The sequence below is a fragment of the Mirounga angustirostris genome, unplaced genomic scaffold (assembly GCF_029215605.1).
Source record: "Mirounga angustirostris isolate CCGP_5_RB_7025 unplaced genomic scaffold, mMirAng1.0.hap1 SCAF_12, whole genome shotgun sequence".
In the NCBI taxonomy this organism is placed as follows: domain Eukaryota; kingdom Metazoa; phylum Chordata; class Mammalia; order Carnivora; family Phocidae; genus Mirounga; species Mirounga angustirostris.
In genome coordinates, this window is record NW_026991720.1 from 26,575,218 (window position 1) to 26,585,543 (window position 10,326).

At 38.8% G+C, this 10,326-nt stretch overlaps 1 non-coding gene across 1 annotated transcript; it reads right to left on the reverse strand.

Moving 5' to 3' along the window:
- Positions 1–9,481: 9,481 nt before the first annotated feature.
- Positions 9,482–9,587, reverse strand: LOC123840819 (U6 spliceosomal RNA). The gene has a single exon (XR_006790102.1). It is a non-coding gene; the product is annotated as a U6 spliceosomal RNA (small nuclear RNA).
- Positions 9,588–10,326: the final 739 nt, after the last annotated feature.

Here is a 10,326-nt window from a genome sequence, read left to right on the forward strand (position 1 = left end):
GAGGTTTCTTATATAACATTATATATTTAAGAAAAATGTACATAAAAGGAAAAAAACTTAGAGGGGGAAATAGTTTTGTTTAGAAAGCAAAAGAGCTGATTTATCATTGGTTCACCCTTGAACTAGAAGAGCAGGTTGAAAATAGCAAATACATTCCAAGGAAAGAGTACAAGTGTTCATGTTATAATAAATACTATAGAAAGTTATAAGAACAAGTGCATTTGGAAACATAAAAAGAGGGTGAACTATGAAAAACTCTGAAAAAGTAGATAAAATAACTTTTTTCTAAATGGAATAAATTTTGTCCCTTATTCCCAGGAAAAGGGAAAAAAGAAAAATAGGCTTCAAAATATGCTTTTGACATTGATCACATAGGAGGGCAAGAGCTGTAGGGAAAGGGATTTATAGCCTTCTGCTGACCTTTAACAGATCAGGTCTGTGTCATGGGCTTTGTGGCACTGCCCATGGGCTGACTATGAAGGGGTTATCATTGGGGATAAAAGTGCCTATTGAATTTGGGGCAATGTGATATACACAGGCTACCAGATGTTTCTGTCTCCTGAGAAAGATGTAACTTGTGATTGTAAGAAAGGAGGAGAAAATCATAGGGAAATACAGAACATCTCTGGTTCAGATTTGAGTGGCAAGGGGAAAATGGTGAGATAGGAAACTATGAGTGAATATATATAAATGATGGTCAATATTTAACCAAAATATACTATGTGCTGGGCGTTGATCTATGAGCTTTACATATATTAAATCATTTAATCCATTATGATTGGTGTTCCAATTATAATATTCATGTTGGGATATAGAAGTTACAATATTCTTGTAGGCTTATTGATACTATCTGTCCCAGATTGGAGACGGGGGGATGTATGTTTGAAATGGGACAAAAGTGGGGCACCTGGGTGGCTCAGTCATTAAGCATCTGCCTTCAGCTCAGGTCATGATCCCAGGGCCCTGGGATCGAGCCCCGCATAGGGCTCCCTGCTCTGCAGGAAGCCTGCTTCTCACTCTCCCACTCCCCCTGCTTGTGTTCCCTCTCTCGCTGTGTCTCTCTCTATCAAATAAATAAATAAAATCTTAAAAAAAAAAAAAAAAGAAATGGCACAAAAGATAACTTACACCCTGCTGCTGTGCTTTCTGTTATGGGTAGAATTGTGTCCTCTCAAAATTCCTATATTGAAGTCCTAACCCCCAATACCTGAGAAGGTGATCTTATTTGGAAAAAGGGTCATTGTAGATGTAACTAAAGATGAAGTCACACTGGACTAGGGTGGTTCCTAATCCTACATGACTGGTGTCCTTTTCAAAAGGAGAGAATGGACACATGGACACACACAGGTACAGAGAGCATTCCATGTGAACATGAAGACAGTCACCGACAAGCCCAGGAGAGAGGCCCAGAACAGACTGTTCCTTTAACAACGCTGAGAAGGAACCAACCCTGTCAACATTTTTGATTTCAGAGTTCTAGCCTCCAGAACTGTGAAAACAAGAAATTTCTGTTATTGAGGCTACCCAGTTTGTGACACTTTGGTATGATAGCCCTAGCAAACTAATACACTTTCCCTGGAGCACTGACCACAAATGGAGGTTACATATCCTTTTGAAAACATAAACAGAACAATGGAAGACCTCTCCAGAGAAATGCAAATGCCACAATTTTACATATAATTTCAAGAGTTCACAGATGTTCCGTAGTCCATCCACAAACCCACTCACCCTAGGCCAGACTGAGAACTTTTGTACTAGAGTCAATGTGACTTCTCCCAATCCCTTTCTTAGGTGATGCCTCCTGAACATATTGACCTACACTGAACATTTCCCATGGAAAAAAAATAAAAAACACTCTTTAGTGTGTGGCAGCATCTTATAGCAATAGAAGGAATTATGCTCTGAAGAGTTGGTGCCTTGGAGCTGTGACTCACATCACAGTATTTGACTACCTTAGAAATACCTTGGGCTCTACTATAGCCCCCTGTTAAAACATACAGCTGCTTATTATTAAGAGGAGAGAGAAGAACCATATGGTCCTCTCAATTGATGCAGGAAAAGCATTTGACAAAATACAGCATCCTTTCCCGATTTAAACTCTTCAGAGTATAGGGATAGAGGGAACATTCCTCAAGTTCATAAAATCCATCTATGAAAAACCCACAGCGAATATCATCCTCAATGGGGAAAAGCTGAGAGCCTTTCCCTTAAGATCAGGAACACGTCAAGGATGCCCACTCTCGCCACTGTTGTTCAACACAGTACTAGAAGTCCTAGCAACAGCAATCAGACAACAAGAAGAAATAAAACGTATTCAAATTGGCAAAGAAGAAGTCAAACTCTCTCTTTTCACAGACGACATGATACTTTATGTGGAAAACCCAAAAGACTCTACCCTCAAATTACTAGAAGTCATCCAGCAATTCAGTACTGTGGCAGGGTACAAAATCAATGCACAGAAATCAGTTACTTTCTTATACACTAACAACTCAACTGTAGAAAGAGAAATTAGAGAAATGATTCCATTTACAACAGCACCAAAAACCAAAGGATACCTCGGAATAAACCTAACCAAAGAGGTGAAAGATCTATACTCCAGGAACTACAGAACACTCATGAAAGAAATTGAAGAAGAAACAAAAAGATGGAAAAATATTCCATGCTCATGGATCGGAAGAATAAACATTGTTTAAAATGTCTATGCTACCCAGAGCAGACTATACCTTCAGTGCCATCCCGATCAAAATTCCAATGACATTTTTCAAAGTGCTGGAACAAACAATCCTAAAATTTGTATGGAATCAGAAAAGACCCCGAATCACCAAGGAAATGTTGAAAAAGAAAAACAAAGCTGGGACATCACATTGCCTGATTTCAAGCTATATTACAAAGCTGTGATCACCAAGACAGCATGGTACTGGCACAAAAGCAGACACATAGACCAATGGAACAGAATAGAGAGCCCAGATATGGACCCTCAACTCTATAGTCAAATAATCTTCGACAAAGCAGGAAAAAATATGCAATGGAGAAAAGACAATCTCTTCAATAAATTGTGCTGGGAAAATTGGACAGCCACATGCAGAAGAATGAAACTTGATCATTCTCTAACACCATACACAAAGATAAACTCAAAATGGATGAAAGACCTCAAGGTGAGACAGGAATCCATCAAAATCCTAGAGGAGTAAATACCCAGTAGTGCAATTGCTGGATCGTATGGTAGCTCTATTTTCAACTTTTTGAGGAACGTCCATACTGTTTTCCAGAGTGGTTGCACCACACATCTGTACCTCTGAAACAAATAATGCAATATATGTTAAGAAAAAAAAAAAAAAAGATAGCAGGAGGGGAAGAATGAAGGGGGGGGAAATCGGAGGGGAAGACGAACCATGAGAGACGATGGACTCTGAAAAACAAACTGAGGGTCCTAGAGGGGAGGGTGGTGGGAGGATGGGTTATCCTGGTGATGGGTATTAAAGAGGGCACGTTCTGCATGGAGCACTGGGTGTTATGCACAATGAATCATAGAACACTACATCAAAAACTAATGATGTAATGTATGGTGATTAACATAACAATAAAATTTTTTTTTAAAATCCTGGAGGAGAACATAGGCAGTAACCTTTTTGACATCTGCCACAGCAACTTCTTTCAAGATACATATCCAAAAGCTAGTGAAACAAAAGCAAAAATGAACTTTTGGGACTTCATCAAGATAAAAAGCTTCTGCACATCAAAGGAAACAGTCAACAAAACAAGAGGCAACCCACAGAATGGGAGAAGATATTTGCAAATGACACTACAGATAAAGGGCTGGTATCCAAGATCTATAAAAACTTCTCAAACTCAACACCCAAAAAACAAATAATCAAGCCAAAAAATGGGCAGAAGACATGAAAAGACACTTCTCTGAAGAAGCCATACAAATGGCTAACAGACACATGAAAAAATGTTCATCATCATTAGCCATCAGGGAAATTCAAATTAAAACCACGTTGAGATACCACCTTACACCAGTTAGAATGGCAAAAATGGACAGGGAAAGAAACAACAAATGTTGGAGAGGTTGTGGAGAAAGGGGAACCCTCTTACACTGTTGGTGGGAATGCAAGTTGGTACAGCCACTTTGGAAAACAGTGTGGATGTGCCTCAAAAAATTAAAAATAGAGCTACCCTATGACCCAGCAATTGCACTCCTGGGTATTTACCCCAAAGACACAGATGTAGTGAAAAGAAGGGCCATATGCACCCCAATGTTCATAGCAGCAATGTTCGCAATAGCCAAACTGTGGAAAAAGCCAAGATGCCCTTCAACAGATGAATGGATAAAGAAGATGTGGTCCATATATACAATGGAATATTACTCAGCCATCAGAAAGGATGAATACCCAACTTTTACATCAACATGGATGGGACTGGAGGAGATTATGCTAAGTGAAATAAGTCAGGCAGAGAAAGTCAATTATCATATGGTTTCACTTATTTGTGGAACATAAGGAATAACATGGAGGACATTAGGAGAAGGAAGGGAAAAATTAATGGGGGGAAATTGGAGGGAAAGATGAACCATGAGGGACTATGGACTCTGAGAAACAAACTGAGGGTTCTAGAGGGGAGGGGGGTGGGAGGATGGGTTAGCCTGGTGATGGGTATTAAAGAGGGCACGTACTACATGTGCACTGGGTTTTATACAAAAACAATGAATCGTGGAACACTACATCAAAAACTAATGATGTATTGTATGGTGACTAACATAATAAAATTTAAAAATATGCAGCTGCTTTTCTTTATCTTTGCTTTCTTTTTTTAATTAATACAATCTTTCTCTTATAATTGCTACATGTAATTTATAGGGCCAAGTATGGAAACAGGTAGAGTAAGCTGTTGTTTTGGTGTGCTTTAGGGAAAGAACTTGAACTCAAAGTGACTATATTTATATTTATATTTATATTTATATTTATATTTATATTTATATTTATATTTATATTTAAGGATGTGGGTAAAAAGGAAAGCAAAGAGGCTAAGAAATGACATCCCAAAGGATAGAAGAGCTCTTTCAGAGAATATGGGAAGAAGACAAAAACTCCCTTTGCTTCTTTCATACCCTGCTTAGTACTGGGTGTCTAACACATATTCTGAATCCCACATAGTATGTTCTGCATGCACAAAGATGAAAGGCATTATGAAAATAAACATGAGAACCTGCCTTCATCCCTCCATGTGTGCATTATGTAGCTATGTCTTGCTGTCTAAGAGTTGGCTTTCTCCTTCTGTTCAAGTAAGCCATATCTCTGTTATTGTGGTTAAAACTCTGTGAAACTGTCTTCTGTTGCATTTTCAAGCAACAGATAGAAACTGCTCTTGCTGTAGCGTCACGTCATCCTTGAAGAATGCCTTCCACTTGCGTTTGCATGATTTTTCTCTGTCATTCACTTTGAGGAAGAGATACCTTGTCTTGATAGTGCCAATGCTACTCATATATCGACCCATAAGAGTGAGTCTATATTGTTCAGCTGTCATTATTATCGTCAAACAAACATTAAACACCGTGGCAGATAATCTTGTCTGCCAGCCGACTGAGAGTTCAGAAAGCACAGCTGCTCCTGACGTTTGCTGCCACAGGATAGAGGGATCATCATTTAGGATCCTTCCTCTCATGCTCTCTTCTCTCTTACCAGGCTCTCTGTCTGGAATTCTCAATTATTTGCATCTATTGAAATCCTGCTCACTTGCAATCACTGATTCATGTGCCACCTCCAGGAAGTCCTTGTGAGTCTCTCAACTGTATGGGATATCCATATTTTATCATTTTCCTTAGGTCATAGTATTATACTCACAGTGAATTTATGTTACGTCCACTCCCCAGATGGTAAGGTGCTGAGAATAGTGCTTGGTCTTACTCATTTTGCCTATCCGTCAGTACTTCACACACGGTGCTCACAACAGGGTGCTTTGGAATTTTTTTTTCCTGAAGTCCTTCAATACCTGGCTCTGCCACATAGTCTTCCTGGATTAATCTGAATTTGAGTTGGGTTTTGTATTTGAGGTAGAAGTAGTTTGGCACATGGAAAATTGAAGAATGTAGGCAAAGGGACATAACAGAAGATGCCAGTCATTATCATGTACTGAGATCATATGATATGCAGTGAAAATGTAGTGGGAAATTGAAAGATAGGAAAGTAGAGAATGGGGGAGGTAGTTGAGATGGAACCTTGGAAAACACAATTAAGTTAAATATTTGTTAAGTATTTAGATTTATATAGCAATTTTCTTTCAAGGAACTTAAAGGAATTGCAGTAATACGGGCACAGATCAATCCATTGCTATCCATTTTATATCACCAGAGACAAGATAATGCCTGGAAGCAAGGAAGAATTCAGTTTATATTTGTGGGATGACTATATGAAGTTCTTGGTATTTTGGAAGAAAGAGGTTTATTAAAGAACACTGGATTGCAGAAGGATGGTAGAGAAAACCAAGACTGGTTTCTAGGTTTAGCCTTACTCAATTTTAGGAAGATACACGGCGGTGGCAGGGGGAAGGATGGAAAACAGTGGTGAGAGCTGATCTGATCTTGAAACTTCCTGGTAAAAAGATGGATGTGATGTTGGTACAAATGCAAATTATTGGACGCTGGCTCTACTCTGCTCAGCTACAGAAGTAGCAGGCCTCTGACAGAAGCCTAAGGTCTAGATAGGCTGTATCTCAGCAAGCTTATGTAACATACCTGATAGTGGAAGTTTTTCTGTTGTGGTGAGAATACTTAACATGAGATTTAACCTCTTAACAAATGGTTAGGTGTACAATACAGTGTTGTGAACCACAGCCACAATGTTACATAGTAGATTTGTAAAACTTAATCATCTTGGGTAACTTTTTTTTTAAGACATGCTCCCAGGCTGCCTTAAATCAAATCACCACTCCTTCTGTTAGATTTCTCACTTGAAAAAGAAACACTTTGAATTATCCACAGTGAGTAACCCTGAAATAATACTGATAGTGTTCTTTTTCTCTGGGCATAACGCAGAGTGGGTGTAAAAGTGGGTACAGGAAGTGGTACAAATTAACAAATAATATAGTGAGAGTGGAGAAGGAAAAAGCCCAGCTTAAAATAGTTTGTCCAGTAAATAATTATCAAAAACCTCATGTGCCTCAGTAAATAACCCTCTGGAGGGAAACACACTGGTATGTTTAGAGAATAATGAGGGCAATTTGGCTGAGAGCTGTGAGACATGGGAGAAGAGGATGGTAGGAGATAAGATCTGAAGAGTGGCCAGAGACAACCAGGAGGTGATAAGCAGTTTGGATTTTATTCTAAGTGTGATGCCTACACCCTGGAAGCTTTTTTCTTTTTTTTTCCTACAGAGGGAGAGAGAGAGAAGTGGGGGAGGGACAGAGGAAGAGGGAGAATCTTAAGCAGACTCCACATCCAGTATGGAGCCGACATCGGGCTTGATCTCACAACCCTGAGATCATGACCTGAGCTGAAACTAAGAGTCTCCCACTTAACTGACTGAGCCACCCAGGTACCCCACCCTGGAAGCTTTTGAATGAAGTGATATAACCTGATTTAGTTTCTCGAAGCTCTGTCTGGTTGCTCTGTGGAGAATGAAGTATAGGAGGGCAGGAATGGAAGCAAGTTGACTGGTGGGCAGGTTATTGCACTAGCTGAGGTAAGCATGGATAATACACAAGGATGGTAGCAGGAGAGCCAGCAAAAGTGACTAGATTTGGGAAATGTTTTGAAATATACAAGTTGATAAGACTTGCAGATAGATTTATTGTAGGGGAGAGGGAAAGAAATTCAAAGATAACTTTGGGTTTTGGGACTTAACAGCTGAGTCAGATGGAGCAGACTGGATGGAGAAAGCTCTGGGGGAGTGGTGTGATTAAGGCTTCTGCTCTGGGCGGATGCCTAATAGACACTCCCTGGAGATGATGAGTGGGCTGTTGGATGCATGAGTCTGGGGTTCAGGAGCAGGTCAGGGCTGGATATATGCTTGGGGTAGTCATTAGTAGAGAGATGGTATTTACATGCAGGGACTAGATACGGCCATATGTAAGAGTATTGATAGAGGAGAAAATGGAGCCTGGCCTGAGTCCTGGGCTCTCTAGCATGTAGAAGTCAAGAAGAGGAAAAGGAGCAAGCAGAAGAGACAGAGGAGGGGAGGCAGCTGAAAACGAAGGAAAATTAGCATGGTAGAGTGTCAAAAACAAAAAAATGCCAGAAAGGAAGTGATAACTCAAACGCTGCTGGAGGGTTGACAGAGATGAAGTTTGAGAACTGGCCACTGGGCAGAGCAAGATGGAGGTGCTGCTAAATTGACTGAAGCAGGCTGAGCAGATAGTAAGAGGCAAGGAAGTTGAAATAACTATGTCCACTAGTTTTAGCCACAAAAGGGAGAAGAGAAATGAGGCTGTGGTTACAAACAGGAACAATTCATCCACTTCCATCCGCAACAGGAGGAAAGGTAGAATTTAAAGGTATAGATGCAGGTAGAGACCAATTTGATCTTGAAAACAAGAAGCCATTATCTCCAGATGGCAAGAAAAAAAAAAAGGAAAACAACTGTACTTTCTTCAAAATCATCCATCGCCATATTTGTTGCTTGATGAAATGTTAGATCATGGAAGAATGGAAACTGCAGTAGGGCTTGTGATTACTTGCTTGGTGTAAATTTATTTTCATGCTTCATGTTCATATACAAGTTATTTAAACCAGTAATTTTAATCCTTAGGAAAGCTTGGTAAACAATTCTGTGCAGAAAAATAAATAACTTAAAAACATTTAAAACGTTTTAAATTGCTGTTTGGGCATCAAGCTGAAACATAATTTTGCTTTGATTACTATGTCCTGTCCTGCATTTATCTCTGCAAGTATTAAAAAAAAAATAGTGTAAAATTTAGTGGTAACAGGTGATTCTACAAATAGTTATTCTTTGAGCTGTTACACAATAAGCATAAATATATAAACAAGAAACAGCTTGCTCTAGTTAGTTTCTTCAAATTGTAATATACAGAACTCTAATGCTGTTTGTCTCTGCTTTGCTAAGTAACAGTGGACCAGCAATTTAGCTATTCTATGACCATTCAAATATGTAAAATTGTTGACAAAGGACCAGGGCTTTAAGATCTCAGGATCCTCTTAATGAAGCAGTATTAATATATATTTTTCTGATTTTTGTATTGTAGTAAAATATATAAAACATAAAATGTACGATTTTTTAAGAGAGGGATAAAGGTGGGGGAGGGGCGGAGGGAGAGGGAGAGAAAGAAGTGAGAATCTCAAGCAGGCTCCATGCTCTTTCTCACAACCTCGAGATCGTGATCTGAGCCAAAATCAAGAGTCCATGCTTAACTGACTGTGCCACCCAGGTGCCCCTATTTTAACCATTTTTAAATGAACAGTTCAGTAATATTAAGTACATTCATACTGCTGTTCAACCATCACCACTATCCATATCCAGAACTCTTTCATAAAAATATGAAAATCTTTATGAATTTGCATGCCATTATTGAGGAGATGTGATGCTAATCTTCTCTGTAATGTTCTAATTTTAGTATATGTGTGCCAAAGTGACCACTTATTCACATTTTAAAGAAAACACTTATTTACATAAAGAAGAAAAAATATAGAAACTGTGACTCTGAAAGATAAGCCAGAACCATTTGATTATTATTATCAAAATAAGGGCTTAGATCAATTCCATAATGTTCCATATCAAGATATTGAGGCATGGAGGGTGACTATGTTGTTCTTCCATAAAATACCCTTTGGTTGTACACTCAGAACCAGAATATGGGATAGATTATTGGAACCAAGATGATCATTGCCTTATTTTCCTAATTTTCTGGTTGAAAACGGAACAACTAAAGAATGATTCAAACCTAAATTGATTGAGTTCTTACTATATGCCAGGCATTATGCTACAAATGTACATGAATTATCTAGCTTAATCCAACAAGAATGCAATGAGGTAACTCTATTATTTTCATTTTAAAGATAATAAAACTTACGACTATATTGGAAAGGTATAATTAACTATTCATGGTTTCATAACCAGTAAACCGTGGGTGAAAGAGGTACGTACCCCTTGACCAGCCTGACCCCACAGCCCTTGCTCTTAACCTCTGTGCTCTAGTGTGTCTATTATAAAGTGATGGAAGGCTATGCCTCCCCCAAGTTTTAAAAATTAAAACTCATCCTGTTCTCATTAACACATTGTTTTTGCTTGTGCAAACACTTATATGCTGAATAATGATAATCTCATCAGGGTTTTGAGTTGGACTCACAATTATTTCTAAGTGTTTTACTAGCAAATA